The sequence below is a fragment of the Carcharodon carcharias genome, chromosome 15 (assembly GCF_017639515.1).
Source record: "Carcharodon carcharias isolate sCarCar2 chromosome 15, sCarCar2.pri, whole genome shotgun sequence".
In the NCBI taxonomy this organism is placed as follows: domain Eukaryota; kingdom Metazoa; phylum Chordata; class Chondrichthyes; order Lamniformes; family Lamnidae; genus Carcharodon; species Carcharodon carcharias.
This window is the reverse complement of record NC_054481.1, coordinates 40,245,883-40,267,954: the sequence shown is the minus strand read 5'-3', so window position 1 is coordinate 40,267,954 and position 22,072 is coordinate 40,245,883. Positions and strand designations below refer to the sequence as shown.

The 22,072-nt window shown below is 41.9% G+C and overlaps 1 long non-coding RNA gene across 1 annotated transcript; it reads left to right on the top strand.

Moving 5' to 3' along the window:
* The first annotated feature begins 520 nt into the window (after positions 1 to 520).
* LOC121288613 lies at positions 521 to 5,035 on the top strand. The gene is made up of 4 exons (XR_005945393.1): positions 521 to 608; positions 3,137 to 3,227; positions 3,485 to 3,602; positions 4,963 to 5,035. It is a non-coding gene; the product is annotated as an uncharacterized LOC121288613 (long non-coding RNA).
* The last annotated feature ends 17,037 nt before the right edge of the window (positions 5,036 to 22,072 follow it).

Genomic DNA, 22,072 nt, shown 5'->3' with positions numbered 1-22,072 from the left:
GGAAAACTCATCTGTGGATGAGGTTTCGTATAAAATGCAAAAGCCGCCTGATCTCTTTGCCCACCCACCAACCGTAAAGCTGGACAGGCAGTGAAAAATAACTTTTAATTACTTGCTTAAGGGCCTTAATAGGCCTCTTAATTGTCAGCCAATTCTCGCCCAACCCCGCTGGCCAAAATATTACATGAGTGTGCAATAATGTCGCGCACTATTTTACTCCCGTTCAGGTCAGGCACACGCCTGTCCACAGGATGAAAAATTCTGCCCCCGTTCTATTTAGCTCTAATACCTGTCCTCTGTGCCAAGAAAATTATAAATAGCTCAGTAAGATCTAAGCAGACTGGCAGATTAAAGAAAAAGAATATAAACTAAAAATACTGCTCACTTCCTTAACATTTTTATGTTTACTTTTACTTTTAGAAACTTTCCAATAAAAATCTGTCAAAGGGCGATGTGACAACATTAAATAATTTGATCTGTGACTATGAAGGAAACATCACAAAGGCTGATATTTCTATATTAGAGGCTTTGAAAAATTGTGCTGATTATACATCCATTCAACAGAGTGCTATTGATACCTTGCTCAACAGTAAAAGCAGCACATTTGGGTAAGTTTCAACATACCCATTTCTTTGACGTAGTAGGTGATACTAATAGAAACTACCTAAATATTAGTTCTCATTCAGCTTCATGTTTTCTGTACTGTTAAAATATACTAGTTTTCAAAATAATATTTTGCACTGAACATGAAAAGTCCAATAAACATTGATAACACTAAGAAGTGGGAATTTAGTGTTAATTTTTATTAAAATTATAAATGAATGCACTAAAAGTGATAGATTGTACATGAGGCTTTATACAAGTTACAGAATTGTATAATTGTCATTGTACTATGAGGATTGTGACATATTTATAACATTCCATAAGTTCCTTTTGTATCATTTTAGAAGAAATGTGTCTGTAACTTGAATATCTGAGTTTAGTTCTGTAATGCCTATATTCTTTAAATAAAATGCAATTTTCTGCAATGTTTAAACTAACTTTATCTAAATAAAATGCTTTGCATAGTAATAGTAATCTTTAACACAGAGATAAAAACAAAAAAACTGCGGATGCTGGAAATCCAAAACAAAAACAGAATTACCTGGAAAAACTCAGCAGGTCTGGCAGCATCGGCGGAGAAGAAAAGAGTTGACGTTTCGAGTCCTCATGACCCTTCGACAGAACTTGAGTTCGAGTCCAGGAAAGAGCTGAAATATAAGCTGGTTTAAGGTGTGTGTGTGGGGGGCGGAGAGATAGAGAGACAGAGAGGTGGAGGGGGTTGGTGTGGTTGTAAGGACAAACAAGCAGTGATAGAAGCAGATCATCAAAAGATGTCAACGACAATAGTACAATAGAACACATAGGTGTTAAAGTTAAAGTTGGTGATATTATCTAAACGAATGTGCTAATTAAGAATGGATGGTAGGGCACTCAAGGTATAGCTCTAGTGGGGTTTTTTTTTAATAATGGAAATAGGTGGGAAAAGGAAAATCTTTATAATTTAGCCGCTTCATGCTCTCGTCAGGACTTGGAAAAATTTATTAATTTTGCTTCCAATCTCCACCCCTCCATCATTTTCACATGGTCCATCTCTGACACTTCCCTTCCCTTCCTTGACCTCTCTGTCTCAATCTCTGGTGATAGACTGTCCACCAATATCCATTACAAACCCACCGACTCCCACAGCTATCTCGACTACAGCTCCTCACACCCCACTTCCTGTAAGGACTCCATCCCATTCTCTCAGTTCCTTCGCCTCCGTCGCATCTGTTCCGATGATGCTACCTTCAAAAACAGTTCCTCTGACATGTCCTCCTTCTTCCTTAACCGAGATTTTCCACCCACGGTCGTTGACAGGGCCCTCAACCGTGTCCGGCCCATCTCCCGCGCATCCGCCCTCACTCCTTCTCCTCCCTCCCAGAAACATGATAGGGTCCCCCTTGTCCTCACTTATCACCCCACCGGCCTCCGCATTCAAAGGATCATCCTCCGCCATTTCCGCCAACTCCAGCATGATGCCACCACCAAACACATCTTCCCTTCACCCCCCTTATCGGCATTCCGTAGGGATCGCTCCCTCCGGGACACCCTGGTCCACTCCTCCATCACCCCCTACTCCTCAACCCCCTCCTATGGCACAACCCCATGCCCACGCAAAAGATGCAACACCTGCCCCTTCACTTCCTCTCTCCTCACCGTCCAAGGACCCAAACACTCCTTTCAAGTGAAGCAGCATTTCACTTGCATTTCCCCCAACTTAGTCTACTGCATTCGTTGCTCCCAATGTGGTCTCCTCTACATTGGAGAGACCAAACGTAAGCTGGGTGACCGCTTTGCAGAACACCTGCGGTCTGTCCGCAAGAATGACCCAAACCTCCCTGTCGCTTGCCATTTTAACACTCCACCCTGCTCTCTTGCCCACATGTCTGTCCTTGGCTTGCTGCATTGTTCCAGTGAAGCCCAACGCAAATTGGAGGAACAACACCTCATCTTCCGACTAGGGACTTTACAGCCTTCCGGACTGAATATTGAATTCAACAACTTTAGGTCGTGAGCTCCCTCCCCCATCCCCACCCCCTTTCTGTTTCCCCCTTCTTTTTTTTTTCCAATAAATTATAAAGATTTTCCTTTTCCCACCTATTTCCATTATTTAAAAAAAAACCCACTAGAGCTATACCTTGAGTGCCCTACCATCCATTCTTAATTAGCACATTCGTTTAGATAATATCACCAACTTTAACTTTAACACCTATGTGTTCTATTGTACTATTGTCGTTGACATCTTTTGATGATCTGCTTCTATCACTGCTTGTTTGTCCCTACAACCACACCAACACCCTCCACCTCTCTGTCTCTCTATCTCTCCGCCCCCCACACACACACCTTAAACCAGCTTATATTTCAGCTCTTTCCTGGACTCGAACTCAAGTTCTGTCGAAGGGTCATGAGGACTCGAAACGTCAACTCTTTTCTTCTCCGCCGATGCTGCCAGACCTGCTGAGTTTTTCCAGGTAATTCTGTTTTTGTTTTGTAATCTCTAACACTCCTCCTTAATTGTACAGTAATTTACCCAAGTTTTTTAATTTGTCTTCAGTGATCCCTCCACATGGACAACATTCACACTGAGAAATTTGGATACACTTGTGTTTGCTGTGAATAAAGATACATGGAGTAAAGTCAACAAGGTATAAAATCATTAAAAGGCTCTGAAATTATATTAAATGGATTAACACTTCCAATATCTGACAATGATATTTGCTGCAACAAATGTGCTAAGCCCTATTAGTATAATAATACATGAAGGGCAATCCAGGTTAAGGACATTTTAGGCACTCTGATAAATGTAAACTTTATTGACATACATTTAATCTTGTATTTAAACATTTTTTTCTCTGAAGGCAACAATTTTCTATTGTTTATAATGATATTTTTCCCTCCACAGACTGTTATTTTAGAAGGGCTGAGACCGTATGTGAGGAGACAATCTAGATTCCAAATCCAAAATCAACGAAATTTACTCTCAAAACTACCCATAGTGACAAGATCAAAACGTGCAACTGGTACGTAATCACTTATGCAGTGTTGTCAATTCTGGTTGGAAGCATTCTTGCAGGTTGATCATTTTATGTTCTAATCACATTACTTCTGACCGTGATGATTGATTTGTTATTGTATTCCTCTTATGAATTTGGATTCCATGTAAAGGTGCCAACTCTGAACTGGGAGCCTCAGTCAAAGTTGATCTGCACTTGGACTTGACGTACCAAAACTGATGGTTACAGACCGCCCTGAACAAAACTGAGAAGTTGCACAAAGGGGAGTGGGCTTGGTGTTTGACATCATCCTAAACTCCGCCCAGCAACAACATTTCTAAATAGTTGCCAACTGACTCGATAAGAGAAACTTTTCATGGAATTGTAGAAATTTCAGCACAGGAGGTAGCCACTTTCCTATCAGATGATTATGCTGGTGCCTTCTCCATTTCTGCCACTCCCCCAATAATTTCATATTTCTCCTTTATCAAATATTTTCCCAGTTCACTTTTAAATGATGTTTATCTCAAAAGTCATTAGTCATGAAGCTTTAGTGCTTTAATAACCCTCAGTTCAAGATATTCTCTCTCCTTTCATTTTTGGTTCTTGAGAATTTTCAACCTTCATTGAAACCTGTCCTTGACTGCTGACCCGGAATACACTCCCCAGGTTTCACACCTCCCTTTACTTAGCTGATCCTGTCATATCATTGCTTTCAGCTCACCATAATGCTGCTGTTTTGTGTGATTTGATTTTTTTTTAATTCTTTCCCTACTCATGTTGAAGATTGGTGACATATCAGAGAGAAATGGCAACTTTGACTCATGGCTGCTCTCCATCAAATACCAAGGAAAATCAACATCTCACTCATTTAGTTGCAATCAATAGAAAAATCGATACATAGGATTTAGATTTTCTTGCTATTGCTGTTGGGTTTATAAGATTACCAAGCATATTCGATTATCATAACACAGAGGAAATTCAGTTGGTTTCCATTACTGGCAAGTAATCATCGCTATCCAGTTTTCTTCCATGCGGTGTGCCCAGACAGTGAAATGTGCCCAGGTGTAACAACAGGATGATCTTCCCCATTGACTAGGCAATCAAAGAATTTGGATAGAACCTTTCGATGGCTCAGTAGGTCAGTGCATCACCTGGTGTGCTATTCAGCCTTACAAAGCTAGATGACCTCTGCTGTTGAAAGACCTGCTGATGCTTATAGTCTCAGCTCATGCATTAAGAAGACAAACATGGGAACAATTCTAGAACCACAACAAAACTCGTATTCAGGAGGGAAGACTTAAAAACATCAGCATTTATAATAATGCATTAAATTACATTTGTTTCTCAAACTTAATGACACTTTTATTAATTAATGTATTTGCAGGGTGCTCAAGTGGTCAAATAACAGCGGATAAGATTTTTGATGTTATGCTACCTGCACAATATGGAGCAGCAGATTTGGATGCATGTCTGGATAATAATGTACTGGATGAGCAACTGTCTCAGCTGGGAAATCTTGCCTTTTCTAAAGAACAACTTCAAGTTCTCAAAAATCATTTGAATCAGGTAAAGATACATGGTGTGAAAAATAAGCATTGTCAGTTTAAGCAAAAGACTGATGAGATATGTGCCTGGTGAACTTTGTATAGGTGTAATTCAAATGAACAAGTGTTTTCTCCATCAGTGAAGGATCCTACACAAATCATAAGCTTTACACAATAATTACATTCAAAATTGTGCTTTATCCTTATGCTTACTTATCTTAACGTGTACTGTAAGTTCTTTTTCCAGTCCATCCTGCTATTTTATTGTATGAATTATCTCTGTCAATGTGTTTCAGATAGCAAAACAGCTATTTCTTGTAGAATATAATTGTGGCCTAATTTCACAGCAGCCAACCTGATACAATAAGGGCTGGAGTCAACAGGACAATGTGGGAACAGGAGAAGGCCATTCAGCTCCTAAAACCTGTTCCACCATTCAAGTTGACCATGTCTGATCTGTAGCTTAACTCCATTTACCCACCTTGCATCAAGGGACATGGAACAAAAAAATGTTTAATATCAGTCTTGAAAATTTCAATTGGCCCAGATCCACAGCCATTTTGGGGGAGAAAGTTGCAGATTTCAACCCCCTCTTTCCAGCTTTTCAATATTAGCTGAGATACCACAAATAGAATTAGAATTAGAAAATGGCCCATCTAATCATGAATATAACTAAGTTTCTTCCTGGTCAAGTTTTTTTTTCAGAGGTGAAATTATCCTTTGATAACCCAACTACTACAAATCAACATAACTGGACATCCCAGGGTGATTATTTGATTCCTAGCAGGAATCACATTCCAAGAAATTGTGGCCTGCAGGCTTGTGCTGTCCCAATCTACGCTCCCAGCTGGTGTTACTTCTTGCTGGCTAATTGCTGAATTGGCTCTCCTCACCTCTCTTTGCTGGTAGTAGTAATCTGAATACTGCCAGGTCATTTCATTATTTTAAACTGCTGGTTACCGGCGGTAGTGCAAAATTCACTTTGCCGTAAGCAGTTGGAATTCATCTTCTGCAGCACTGACAAGCCACAGCAGAGGGAAGCATTCATAGAGGGTAGAACCAAGGGCGGAATTTTCCCAGAATTGCACCAAGTGCGGTGGCGGCCGGGTAAAATGGAGTCCTACCCACTGATGAAAATGGGATAAGGACAACGATGGTGTGTGTGAAACAGTGAATGGTGATATCCCTTGCACTGGCAGTGAGTGAGGGCCCTGTGGATGTGTGATGGGTTTGTGAGTGTGAGAATTGGGAGTGATGAAAAGAGTGACTTACCCTGGCAGAACGGAGGAGATCATTCATCCTTTCGCGGCATTGGGTGACTATCCTCCTCTGCAGGGCGTTCGCGGTGACCACCGCTGCCACTGCCTCCCAAGCCAGGTTGATGACATGGCGGGTTTTCATATCATATCTCCCTGAGCTCGCCTCATTATATATTCACTCTCTCGAAACACACTGTTTCCATGGTGAGCGGGCTCTCATTCGTCCACTCACCATCACCCACTGTTGCATCACACCGGCCATCATCTTTAACAGGCAGCTGCCAGTAAAGCGCTCATTGCCACCAGCTCACCACCGCTGCCTGGAAGACATGGCCAGCAAAGGCAAAAAGACTGCTGCCCCCTCCGCCTCAATGACGGATCCCTCGAGCAACTGTTGGATGCCGTGAAGGCCCGCCAAGATGTGCTCTACCCCTGCTCTGGCCACAGGATGGGTAGCAATGTCATCAACCTGGCTTGGGAGGCGGTGGCAGCGATGGTTACCGCGAACGCCCTGCAGAGGAGGACAGCCATCCAATGCCGTGAAAGGATGAATGATCTCCTCCGTTCTGCCAGGGTGAGTCACTCTTTTCATCACTCCCAATTCTCACACTCACAAACCCATCACACATCCACAGGGCCCTCACTCACTGCCAGTGCAAAGGATATCACCATTCACCGTTTCACACACACCATCATTGTCCTTATCCCATCCATGGGACCACTCACCACCCACACAGACCAGGCATATTTATCATCTGGTCTGGGAGGCATCCTGATACACTCTTCCCATCTCTCTCCATGCAGGACAAGCTGGCACACAACAGGAGGGAAAGGTCGCAGACAGGTGGAGGGATGCCAGAATTCAAAGTTCTGACAGAATTTGAAAACAGCCATCCAGCTGGTCGGCGATGACCAGGACCGATCCTGTGCTGATGGTGAGGTTGGTACTGCTCTACCAAGTGAGGATCCAACAGTGCAACACCCATCAGACAACCATGCTATGAGTGATGTGTCCTCTTTCACAGGCCACTGCCATGCACTAATTATCTCGCCTTCCTTTCGCAGGCTCATTTGCCAAACAGCTGATGGAGTCCACGGCTCAGAGTCTCCAAGCAAGTTCCAAAGAAATCTCTGAAGCGGAATCTGAAGGCACCCTCTCTGAAGTCCTGTCACAGCGCTCACCCACACCCTCCACCAGCACAGAGACACGCACCTCGGTAGGACCTAGCTTTAAAGTAGCCTCAGGATCACAATCTGGTGAGCACATTGCACTTTGCAATCCACAGCAGACGGAGGCAGGGCCTTCCCAGGTCCCCAGCTCTCAGAGGACTGCTGGAGGCCAAAATGTTGCTGAGTCCGAGTCAGATGATGAATCTCTGGACTCGGTCTTGTCACAGTAGCTGGAGCTGCAAAGGCAAACTAGGAACAACAGGAAGGAGTGTCCTCTACACACCTCAGATTGCAAGGCACAATGAAGGACTCCGTCCGTCATCAGGCTGAGGTGATAGCGCCAGCATTGCAATGCACTGAGGTCAACACTGGCAGCATAGCGGCCGCCATGGAGATCTTGGTCCAGGATGTCACTCCTGCATGTTGTTCGGGCTTAACTCCACCACTGATGTCATAGTTGGCCTCCAACAGTGTGAATGCGAGAGGGATGCTGGGCAGCTCGATTACACTCCAGCTACCCCTTCCGCTCCCGGAGTCAGCCAGGAGCCCTTGGGCACCCATAGGGAGGAGGATTAGCAGGTGCATGCTCCGAGGCCATCCACCCAGGTGACTCTGGGAGTGACCAGCCCATCTGACTCCCCTCTTCCTGTGACCTCTGAAGATCCAGCTTCACAGGCAGAGGAGGGTATCACTGCCACACAACAGGACCCCAAAAGCAGGCCAGGGCTCTCCAAGTTTGGCCCTCCAAAGGATGCCCACCAATGTCATCACAGACAGAGCGTCATAGCAGCCTGCCACCACCTCCACTGTGGATGTCTGAGGAGCACCAAGACGTAGCAGCAGGATTACGACAGTTAAGGAGAATTAGTTGCACAGCCTGAGCATGGGTGTTAATCACTTGTACATACTGTTCACTATTGTCAATAACCTCCCAAGAATGCCTCCCTGCATGTGGCTCCTTGTTCTGATGAGTGGTGTTCTTGTCACTCAGATGTGAAACCTTTCTGCACAAGGTAAAAGGCAGGTGTCTCAGTCCAGGTCCTCTTACCTGTGCTCTTTGCGGCCTTCAGACCACAATAATGGTTCACACACCCTGGAAACATTACTGAATGCCTACACCTCAGCAGTGCTGGTCATTGCTGCCAGAATGTAGTGGGCATGCGCCACAGAGTTCTCTCATACTCTCTTGTGTGTTCTCAGCATCTTTAAGGTGGGGCAGGCCCCCATCACACCAGCATCTGCGATCAGTGATGCTGTGCGCCAGCCCCTGAAGTGCTGAGGTGCTGAAGGTGAACACAGCATCAGATGCGTCTAAAGTTTCATGGCTGCTTCTTTGAGATGGCCCTGATCATGGAGCGCAAGCGAGCTGCCCTCGGCTAGACAGGAGTCAGACATTCTCAGAGGCTATGTGAAGATCTATGGAGTGTCCTCACTGCATGTCATCATCATCCTCCACAAACCTGGCAGCTCTGAGCGCTTCCCAAGTGTGCCTGCCTCATCTGGCCAGTGTGTGAGCCTCATCCCTGTTGTCGTCACCACCAAGGACCTCCTCACCCTCATCAGAATCATGTTTTCTCTGTTAAGTGTTGGATCAGTGGAGGAGAGACATAGACATTTGGCTGTTCATGTACATTTTCCAGTATACAGTTACTTAAGAGCGTTCGACTCCATGACAGCAGATAATTCAATGGGCTATTAACTAAGAGTGGTGCCTGGCAGACAAGCACACAAAGGAAATGGGGGGAAATATAAATGCATACAAATAGAGAGCCTCATTAAATTATAGAGGAGAGAGTCCCCCTTATGTAGAAGATACAAGGTTTAAAAGCTTAGCATCTGGTAAGATCTATGACCTGAAGGAAGCACAGGAGAAATTCTTTTCCAGTATTCATTTGACTTCCCTCCCCCTCATTTTTCATAGAAGAAAAGTACTAGAAAATGTGTTTGTACTTATTTTATTGCTGATGTCTAATAAGGGCAGGCTCTTTGTGTATTTTAGCGTCAGCAAAAGGGAATGTCCCAGAGTGGCTCCAACACAAAGAGAAAGTGTGGAGCTACTGCTGGTTAACCTAGAGCAAAAATCTAAAATTTCACTATCCAGTGGGCTCCCCAGCAACTTGCCCTGCTGAATGGCATCAGTGGATCCACTATTTAATTTACGTCATCAGATCGCCAAATATAGTGGAAAACCCTTTTAAAGTCGTCCTTGTGAAAGTTACAACAAATGTAAAACAATTCTGGTTGGGTGTAGTGTTTTCTTCTTTACCACTTCAATTGTCCTTGCTACCATCTGTTGAAAAGGATCAAAAGTTTGGTCCCTTATTTTGTTTCTAAATTCTTCTGTACAATGATATGAACAAATGTTATAATTCTGGGTCTTTCTGAAACAGATTTATCCACATGGGCTACCAGAAGAGAAGGTTCTGTCATTGGGTTACATCGCTGTTGCATATAATTCTACCGAAATCAGCACTTGGAATGTAACAAAACTGGAGACCATTTCAGCTGTACTGCCAAACAGCCAGAGTGATGACACGGTGCAGTAACTATAAGGAAATTTGTAACAAAAATAATTAAGTTGAGGAATTGTGTTGGTTCAAAGAATATCTGCCTTAAAACTCAGTTAATCTGGGCTAGGACTTTAGTTGTTCCTGGTTACATGGAAATATAGGACAATAAGAGGAGTCTGGAATGGGGTCAATTGGGTTGACATACTGACATTTCTTTGCTATTCTTTCAACATTTAGCAAATTGAGAAATTACATATGAAAACATTAACATTCCATGATGAAAAACAGATGTGTTTTATAGTTTGCTGATGGCTTAGTGACTGCAGTAGAGAATTCTACTACTACAAAATCACTCATTTCATAATGCTCCCATCAAAGTATTTACAACTGGGGAAATGGGTAGTGCAGATAGAGCATACAATTCATTATCTCTAAGATCTAAATACAAAACTAATCCAAGCTATAAAGATTCTTCATGAAATTGATTTTGGCATTCTCAACTTTTAATTCTCAATGGATAATCAGCTCAAAGTTGCTACTAATTTAAGGTAAGTTGGTAATCTCAACCAAACAGGCTCTCCAGATTTGCTGCTAGGAGAAATGGAAATGCTCTCTTAATGCTGCTTTGAGGTTGGGGTTAGAAGACACTTAATGGAGCTAGACACTGGAGCAGACTAGAGGGAGTCCCAATGCTGCAACTGATCGTAATTGCAGTGGTAGTGCTAATGGGGAGTCATAATTGGAGTGCACTCTGGCACTGACAGTCCTAAACAACTTTGCCATGACTCACTAGGGATAGTGCGCTGCAATATCAAACCCCAGTGCTCCTCGAGCCGCGACAACTGTGAAAAGTTTGATCAACCACCTAATTGTTTAATTTAGGTTAACAGAATACAAGCACCGGGTTTGTAAACTTAATAAGTAAATAACTATTTATTGGACAAATTGTCTTTAACCAGTGGCAAAAGAAATAAATTTGAACTGCTAATTTCTAAGTCTATAACCTAAACTCTGCCCCTTCTTAAATCCCTATTCACACACATACAAGGCATATAAGACACACAAAAACATGGATTTTAATGGTGGGATAAAACAGTTCAATAGCACCAATTCCAAAGTACAGGATTCAATAGGTTGATTTTGATCTATGTATTCTAAATTCCTTTCATTTCTTTGTTGATGACACGAGGTGGTCTTCCTAGCAATTTCAGTCTTTAGTTCGCTGGTTGAGCACTTGCTTTTCAATGTCTCTAATGGTGATTTTCTCCCTTTTCTCTTGACAAGAGTTTTTCAGAGAGAGACCAGGTTATAGAGATCCGAGGGAAAAAACAGCTAGCTATTATTGTAGAATTCCTGGAATCTTACACACACAGGAGAAAGAGATTTTAGGTCTTTTCTCTTTTCAGGCTAGGAGCTATTCTGCTGCAATGCTCTCACACAAACCCTGGTCACCTGGTCAGGAGCCAATTAAAATGTTGCCAGGCAGTTCCCCATTACATCAGACTCCTCCTCAGCACCATCATGTCTTTCATGGCGCACTCTGTTCCAGGACAGCAACATTGTGTACATCCCTCACACTGTTTCAGCGGACATGTCTTTCAAAAGGCAGCCATTGTAATCTTAATCCACAGTCCAAGAGAAATAAAAAGAGATGCTCTTTACAGTTTAATAACAAACTTAAATGCCACCAAAAATGTGAATTAAGGAATGAAATATGCTGAAATTCTTGTCATATGAAATTCACTTTATATAAGTTGACATGCTGCAGCTATAGTCATTCTCTTAACATTTTGTTCTTCTAATATTCAGAGAAAAGCCATTATTTCAAGATACTTGAATGCACCTGGAGTGTTAAATGTAGATGTATTGAACATTATTGGTGGTAGCGTGTTGTGTCACCTTGATGAAAACCAACTCCAGACAATCAGTCCCACTGATATCAGGTAAGCGTCCCTTCTTTGAAGAAAGAAATCCAGGATACTGAGAGGCAGTTACTTGTACTCTGTGTTTAAATGGGCACATTGCATGTATACATCACATTTCAAGCTTCATACAGAATAAAATAACTCATTTTACATTGATTTCTTTTAACCAGGAACTGGAAATTTACAAGCACTGCCCAATCTGCAAATTTCCCTCTGCAACAAAAATTAACCTTGAATTGACCTTGAGATCTTCTATTTACTACATTTGGACTTTGTTGCTTTAAAGGAACTGTCTATTTCAACACAGCTGTACTATAACTGCAGAATGATATAACATGCTTAACAGATTAGGATAAGCAAAGCCTCAAATACCTTTTTTTTAATTCATTCACGGGATGTGGGCTTCGCTGGCTGGGCCAGCATTTATTGACCATCCCTGGTTGCTCTTGAGAAGATGGTGGTGAGCTGCCTTCTTGAACCGCTGCAGTCCATGTGGTGTAGGTACACCCACAGTGCTGGTAGGAAAGAAGTTCCAGGATTTTGACCCAGTGACAGTGAAGGAACAGTGACATATTTTCAAGTCAGGATGATGAGTGACTTGGAGGGGAATTCCCATTTATCTGCTGCCCTTGTCCTTTGAGGTGGTAGTGGTCGTGGGTTTGGAAGGTGCTGTCTAAGGTGGCGAATTCCTGCAGTGCATCTTCTAGATGGTGCACATTGCTGCTACTGTACGTCAGTGGTGGAGGGAGTGAATGTTTATGGATGTGATGCCAATCAAGTGGACTGCTTTGTCCTGGACGGTGTCCAGCTTCTTCAGTGTTGTAGGAGCTGCACTCACCCAGGCAAGTGGAGAGTATTCCATCACTTTCCTGACTTGTGCCATGTAGATGGTGGACAGGCTTTGAAGAGTCAGGAGGCAAGTTATTCGTCACATGGTTTCTAGCCTCTGACCTGCTCTTGTAGCCACAGTATTTATATGGCTAGTCCAGTTCAATTTCTGGTCAATGGTAACCCCCAGTATGTTGATATTGGGGGGATTTAGTGATGGTAATGCCATTGAACATCAAGGGGAGATGGTTGGATTCTCTCTTGTTGGAGATGGTCATTGCCTGACACTTGTGCAGCGCAAATGTTACTTGCCATTTGTCAGCCCAAGCTTGGATATTGTCCAGGACTTGCTACATTTGGACATGGACTGCTTCAGTACCCGAGGAGTCGCAAATGTTGCTGAACATTGTGCAATCATCAGTGAATATCCCCACTTCTGACCTTATGATGGAAGGAAGGTCATTGATGAAGCAGCTGAAGATGGTTGGGCCTAGGACAATAGCCTGAGGAACTCCTGCAGTGATGTCCTGGAGCTGAGATGACTGACCTCCAACAACCACAACCATCTCCCTTTGTGCTAGGTATGACTCCAACCAGCGGAGAGTTTCTCCCTGATTCCCATTGACTCCAATTTTGCTTGGGCTCCTTGATGCCACATTCGGTCAAATGCTGCCTTAATGTCAAGGGGAGTCACTCTCGCCTCACCTTCCTGTATAACTAACATTATTCCATTTACAGATTCAGCAGATTATTGTAGATACATCTGCATATTAATTTCTATAGAAAATGATGACTACGCACATATCTGTTATGAGCTTCTATGTCTACATTTATAATGGAATCTGTTCCTGTAGAGTTGCCTTATTGTAGTTACACCCTCCCACCATGCGGAAAGTAATCTTTAGTAAGAACAGAATAATTCTGCAAACATGCTAATATGGTACTTGTGGGCCATCCTGGGAGTCCATATGGGAAACTGTGTACCTCCAGCCCATAATTTGTTATGCTATAATTTTAACACAGAAAATGTATGCTTAAATACTTGATAATAAGAACATAAAAATATGGGAGATGGTGGCGTAGTGGTAACGTCACTGGACTAGTAATCCAATGGCCCAGGCTAATGCTCTGGGCACATGTGTTAAAATCCCACCACTATAGCTGGTGGAATTTAAATTCAGTCAATAAATCTGGAATTGAAAGATAGCCTCAGCTAACCATGGTGACCATGACAACTATTATTGGTCGTTGTAAAAACCCCTTTGGTTCACCACTGTCCTTTAGGGAAGGAAATCTGCCATCCTTACCTGGTCTGGCCTACATGTGACTCCAGATCAAAAACAACTTGTTTGAGTCTTAACTGCCTTCTGAAATGGCCTAGCAAGCCACTCTGCTCAAGGGCAGTTAGGGATGGGCAAGAAATGTTGGCGTTGCTAGCGACATCCACCTCCCATGAAAGAATAAAGAGAAAAAACGGAACCAGTTGATGATGGACAAAGTGACAATGAGAATGCATGACATCGGGGGAGGGCTAAAGATTTGAAAAGGAAAGGGGGTCAATTTTGCTGGCCACCCCTCCCACTCAGGAGTGTTAAACCCTGCTGCCGCTAATAGTACCAGGACAAGCCCCAATGCTCCAAATTCCCCAGCCAAGTTTTGTTGAAACTCAGGATCTCACTCCTCAAGCTTCTTTCATCCCACATCCACAGATTTCTATTTCACATTCCCAGTGCTCCCTTGCTCTTTGACCTTAAGAACTTCCTCAAAATCCCTCTCCTGATAATGCAAAATCGTAAGCAGCTAATGCAATCTCCGTCTAGTGTTCTAGAAACCTGAAAGCTTCCGCCCAGTGCTTCCAGGGATTGGGTGCCTGTGCAAGGTACTATTAAATCCTGATGTTCCATCCCAGTACTACCATGCCCACCCCCAATGCTGATAAAGCAGTGGCCCAGTAATACTAATACCTCTGGTACTTATGGTCTTATAAAACCTCTAACGCTGACAATGCTTTGAAAAAATCACTAGTTGAGTGTAATACTAAACTTGTAGAATATAATTTTCCATGAACATAATTGACTGACTATTGTTTATTTTCATACAGCAATGCGACCCCATTGGATATTTCTTCCTGCTCTCAATCAAAAAAATCCTTAATATACAACAAAGCAAAAAGCACAATCGAGGGACAAAATAGTGATCTAGTCACTTACTATAACCAGATGAAAACATACCTTGGTAAGTAATACGGAGACTGTGGTAAATGACAATAGAGAAGATGTTTTGAATTCTGGACTTATCTTCTTCACTAAATTGTACAAATTTAATAGAAAGTTGGAGATCTTTTTCCCCCATAATTAACAAAAAGCTAATAAAATCTGAAAAGCATTTTTGGAACAATTAATCAGAATATGACTATGGACTATACTTTTTTTTAATAAGAGAAACTGTCTCTCCCACAGAATGCCTACCTAATCGCACAGATATAGTTATTGTAGTGAATTAAGGAACAATGGTTACTAAAGGTTGACTGTAAATGCTGATTTAACCAGGACAATATTGACTGAAACACTAGAATGAAACTCAAGCATTCTAATGTGAGATTGAACTACTACTTCCAAATTGCTGCATTTCAATTTTGCATGTGAATTTATTGGAACTTCGGATCTATTTCTTACTAATGCTGAACAGCAACTGTCAGCACAAGTATCAGTATGCTTTGTTTGCATTTTGAAATGTAACCAGTCTGATTGACATATCTGGCTTCTCCATAGTCATGTAACTATGCCATGAGGCTGCCTCTGGAGGCAGACATCTTAAGATCAGTTCAATAATGATTCTAACTGAGACACACATTGATGAAATCTGTAGTCCTTATACATGAAACATGGCATACAGAAGTGGAGACAAAGTAGATCTTTGAACTCAGGAAAAGGTGCAGAGAAGACATTGAGAACCCACAAACACAAAAAGGTTCAAAATTTGCTGAAAAGGACAAAGGAAATCAGACAAAGGCTGCAAAGCTGCAAGTGAGAGACAGCTCAGAAAGCCAGACAGAAAAGTACAAATCTGCAGAAAGCTACTAAAAATACTGAGTGAACATGGCAAACTTCATAAACTTTCCAATCCCATCTCCAGTCGAATTATATAGTGATACATTGCAGAATTGGCAGTTTTTCCACTTACAATGGCAAAATTGAGATTGCAAAAGACTTATTGAGCAAGCCTGAACCGATAAAAGTAGCCACACTATTAACTGTGCTGGGGAGGGACTGCTACAAAGCGTAGACTACCTGAAATCTAACTGTTGAGCAAAGAAAAAAATGACAGAGATTTTGAAAGTCTTGAACAGACATTTGAACTCCGAGTGAATGTTACATATGAACGTTATGTATTCTACACTAGAGTTCAGCATGAAAACAAGACCATTGAACACCACGTAACGGCAGTAATGCAGCTTGCAGAATTGCAAATTTGGACAGCTAAAAGATGATCTGATTAAAGATAGATTGGTCTTAGGCATGAGAAACCCCTCAGTGGGAGCAAGCCTACTGAAAGATGAGAAACTGATGCTAAAGAAAGCGATAGATATGTGTCAAAATGCAGAAGTTGTGAAACGTCAGCTAGAGCATATGTATGGCAGAGCAGACCTGGAGATATATTATGCTGAGAGACTGTCCAAGCCAAAAGAGCAGAGCAATCGTGGACAAAGGACAGGATGCAAATATGCAGATGACAGTATGCACAGGAAAAGAAAGATTGTCCAGCATGGGGAAATCAGCATTTTAACTGCAAGAAGCAGGATCATTTCACACACGAGTGCTTGACCAGAAAGAAGCCTATACAGATGGTCACTGAAGAGATATCAGAAGATGAGTCTGATGAAGAACTATATACCATAAAACATGTTGGTTATAGGCGATAAATGGTTTGTGACTGTTATCATGATGACCACAGAAGGAAAGTATCAGGCGAACAAAGAATACCAAATAGACACGGGGTGTCATACGACATAATGACCTTCACAGATCTGTGTGAAGTGGCTCAATATGTTGATCAGGAAATGAAGCCCTTGAAAGTAAAATTGAGGCTATATGATGGTATGATACTCATGACGAGAGAACAAATTAGCCTGACAGCTTGATGAAATGGCAAGAAGGAAGATCTCAAGTTCCAGATCATAGATGGGACGCAACAGCCACTCATCTCTGCTGGAGCAAGTCTAAAGCTTGGGCTGGTAACCCTGAACATGCCAACAGAGGCCAACATAAGACTTCAGAGCGAGGGAGACAGAAGACCCCAGAGAGAGGGAGATAATATTCAAGTAAACCACAAGATGATTGCCGACCATGTCAGTGCAATGAAATGCACAAGCTGCAGATAAATGAAGCAGTTCTACAGGGAAGTGGTCCTGTACTGAGACTAGTGTCACACCACACACAAACTATTCTTCCAATAGCAAAAAGGCTACTGAAACTAGAAGTAGTAACAAGCATGAGTGAAAAGATCAAGGTGAAACGACAGAAAGCAAATGTCATTTTGACTAGATTGCCAAACCATTACCAGAGCTGAGCACTGAAGAGCCAGTCAGGGTAAAAACATTCAATGCTCTCAGCTGGAATCAGCCCACATGGAAACTTGGCATATGTGTAGAAATTGTCACCTCAATCGTACACAGTGGAAGTGAATGACCAAATATACCAGCACGGCCACAGGCATATCCAAACAATTAGCAAAGGTGTTCCTTCACAGCACGAAGCAGTTCCTTTACAGCAATTGGCCGGTCAGGGAGAAAGGATCTTACCAGCTGTACTGAGTACAGAACTACCATCAATCCCAGAGGTCCATGACTCCCCAGCAACTGCAATGTAATAACAACTGTCACCAAAGCAATAAGGACCGTAGGAACAACACTCTCCGGACAAGGAACATCACCCAGATGAACAGCCAATGTCAGCGCGCACGTGTCCTATTAAGTGACCCACACAGTTTAAAGACTAGGTGCAAAATTTTCTGTGCCTGCTGGCTTCGGCCATGTTGAGCGGCGTGAGTGGACAATATGGCGAGAAGGCCAAAAATCAGTTTCACAACTTCATGAAACCAGTTTACGATCGTCAGCTCAGCCCATCGATGGCTGGTTGCATCCCCCGCTATCGGATCTCAGGGACCTCATTGTAATACATCTGCATATCATTATAAGGCTAGCCCACCAGACTCTTCTCCCTACACTGGATCGTCAGCCCACATCATGATAGCATGCCAACATGTTTCACAACAGCACATAAATGAGGTGCACCTGGCGAGCTGCACTTCACTTGGGACTTTGAAGTTTGTTTGCCTACCTAACTTCAGGCTGTACTGGGGAAGAGAGGTATCCCAGGGTTTGTGTGGAGGCACAGGTTGATCTGTGCAAGTGGCCTCAAGATGGTGAGGGCTGAGGAGGTAGTCTCCAGAGAAGATGAGGCCGGATGGAGATGTAAGGGTGTGTATGAACGAATAAGTGGTGATGTCCCTTGAGCTGGCAGTGATGGAGATGTCAGTGCATATGTGATGGGCTTGAATGTAAGAGTTTAGAGTGATGAGATGTTTGCCTTACCCTGGTGGCACAGATGAGATCGTTCATCCTCTATCTGCATTGGATGTCCAACATCTTCTGTGCAGCATTGGCACTGACCACCACTGCCATCACCTATGAAACCGGAGTGGTAATGTTGCTGCCTCTCCTGCAGCCAGCGCGGACGTAGAGGACATGATGGCGGGCCTCCATGGCGTCCAAAAGGCACTTAAGGGACACGTCACTAAACCTGGGGGCTGCAATATTTTTGCGTTTTGGGGCCATCCTGTCTTCTGTTCAGCAGTTCTGGGCTGGGAGCATTGAGAGGTGTGGCTGCGGCTGCACTTTAAATATGGCGCTCGGCATGTTGAAGGGGTGAGGTGATGGTGTGGTGGGTGAATGAGAGCCCGCCCACCAAGGAAATGTTGTGTTTCCCAGGAATGCATAATTAATGTGGCAGGTTTGGGATGATACAGCGTGAGAAATCGCCATTGCGGCCAGCAGGTAAAACATCATTTTTCCCGCCCACAACCGCTCTTAGGGTGGAATCATCCCAGATTTGTACCGTGTGCAATACATGTGCAGAAACTGACTGATAGAACAAACAATTGTTAATGCATGCGAATAGTGGGTAATTTGGGTAACTTGCAGTCACATAGGATCGTGCATACAAATGTGTCCTTTGTTCGCTAGGAAAAAGGAGATGTTTGTATCTTCTGTTCAAGATGAAAAGAGGGATGTTTGGGTTTTGTAATATAACCAGTCTGATTGACACATCTGGCTTTTCCATAGTCATATGACTATGCCATAAGGCTGCCTCTGGAGGCAGACATCTTAAGAACAGTTCAGTAAAGACTCTCACTGAGACAGACACTGATGAAGCCTACTGTCTTGATACATGAAACATGCTTCATTTCATTGTGAGAACTGAATCATATTAAAGAATTAATGATTATCGCATCACTACTGAAGCCTATTGTGTGCAGAAAGTTCTGTATATTGTAATGTCATAATTGCTCAGGGGGTACAGTGCAGTTCTTCTTTAACAAGTTCTTTTGATTTTCTGAAGGTGGTGCAACAACTGCTCACATACAGACTCTTGCTGTCGGAAAAATCAATATGGATCCCAGTGTATTCCTGGCATTAAATCCTGGAAATGTACAAGTATGGAGAAACAAAATATTTATGCAAACAATTGTGTGGAAGGGAGGGTGGGTGGCTGGACAGGAGTGAGTTTGCCTTTGCACAGTGATGCCTTCCATGGTCAACTGTTATGTTAATATTATTTCTTGACACGTGAGCTTAGAGAGTGGTTGCTCGGTTCAGATAATGGAATTCTGTAATCTCTGAATTTCACACCACAGAGCTAATACCTTTAGAAGAGTGATGGGGGAGTGTGGAACACAGTGGATGGCATTGACTAAAATTATGATCACTAAAAGCAGTATCTTTATTAGTTTCATCATGCCATTACATCATTCCATAGCATAGCAAATGTGAAAAATAGGTTCACATTATAACTAGGGCTCAATACATTAACAGCGAATTCATGTGAAAGTTGTATTTCATTGGCTGAGAAGCACAATGGGATATCTTGAGGTCATGAGGGGTGCTGTATGAATGCAAATCTTTCTTTTAATTATAGTTTTAATTCTTCCTGACATTTTTTTAGTTATTTTTCATCACTTTACACAACATTAATTAGGCAAGATTTAGAGTACAAATATCACTGTTTTCCATGAAGTAATGCACAATTCTTTTTGCTTCAGGAACTCAGTCCTGACGAATTGAAAAATTTGCTTGGAATTAACCTTCAAACTGTTAAGGATGCTGAAAACTCCACATTAGTGAAAGCTTGGATTTTGCAACGTTCAGAAAGTGAAGTGAGGAGCCTGAGAATTGGACTGACTGGAGGGAATCCAGACCCGATTCCACCTGGTTTAATGACTATCCAAGGTAAGTGGAGTCCATTACAAGTCGATTCTGCTGATGATGATTAGCAATGGCAATCCATTCTGAGACTTTCAAAAGCAGTTGACTAATTGAAGGCTTAAAATCTTTTTGTTTTTGTTTTTAGAAATAGATTCATCGTCATCTTCTATCAACAAGAACTGTCTTCTATATATAATCCAAACTTTATCTATCAGCGCAATAATCATTGTAATACAAAGATGGTTATAATAGGGATAGAGAGTTGTTGTATTTAATACTGTCTGTAATACCATGTCAGTAAGAAATTCAGTAATGTCTTAATGCATTCAGCATATATAAACACAGTCCAACCATGCCATTCACAGACATTTATTGTATGGTTTAAAGTGTGTGTATAATATTTTAACTTACAAAGTAAATCCTATATATCGTAAGTTCAGCTCTGTATATTAGAAAGTCATTAAGTGGGATCCTATTAATGATTAATAAGATTGGCAGAATATGACTTTAAATCAAGCCAAGAAATTCATGCCAAGGGACATAAATTTAAAGCTTTAAATAAGGATATAAGGAAGATTCTCTTTAAACAGTGTTAAATGTTTTGGAATAACATGTCATTTAGTCCAGTAAAGAAAAAAATAATTGTTCAAAATATAACTGTATCTTACATTGGGAGAGGGAAGCTACTACAGAATTGAACTACATTGGGTCAAGTGTCGTTTTCTTAAGTTATATTCTATTATGAAAATTTATTAATATAGATTGAAAGATAAACAAAGATATATTTTCAGTAAATAGTAAGTGAACAATATCTATGTAACTGGTGAATTAAATACTTTTGAACTATTTTGTTAAAACTGCAATAGAAAATCTATGTGTTGACTCTCATTTAATGACAGCTAGATAATTAAGCAGAATTATATAAAATCTGCAAATATCTTTCCTAAAATAATTTTTTTTTTTAAATGAACTCCAGACTTGAGCTTTTGTCTTGTGTTTTCTTTAAAATATATATGGACCGTAGGTGTTGCCTATAACAGTTACATCATCACAGAAAAAGTACATAAAACACTTTGAGACATTTTAGACACAAAATATAAGTGCTACAGATTTTGGTTTGTCTCTGTTTTGTGTTCAAGAAGGAGACTAATGCCTTCAAATTCATTACAAACAGCTTGCGGGAGTTGTTGGGCAACTTTTTTAAACTGCATGGACAGTTATTTAAAACTGCTTAGTCACAGTCACTTTTTAATGGTATTTGTCATCCTGTTAATTTAATCGGACAGTCTCTCTGAAGCCCTTGAGGAGAGATATGCCAGATATTTTTAATTGAAAGAATAAGAGTGGATCCACTGCAAAGAGATCTGACAGGAAAGTCATCAGGAAGGTCTTTCATTGTAGTTAAATTTCTCTTCATTTACAAAAAATAGGAATGATTGCCTTTCCTACCACCATTATCCCCATACCAACCCCACCACCAACCCCATACCAGCACCATCCCCCTACCCCACCACCCCGCACTCCACCAAGATGGAAAGAATTTGAACCAGAGCACAAAATATCACAGCTCAGAAACTGATAGAGCCAACTCCATTGAAACACAATGAAACAATAAATAAACGATGAAACTTCTTACTTTACAATCTATCCTATCCATTCTGCAGGATGGTTAGATTAATCATTCAGTTACTGAGCACTCACACTAGATGGCAATCTAAGACTGCTTGGTCTTCTGTGTATTAACGTACATGTTATGAACAAGGCTAACTAACCCT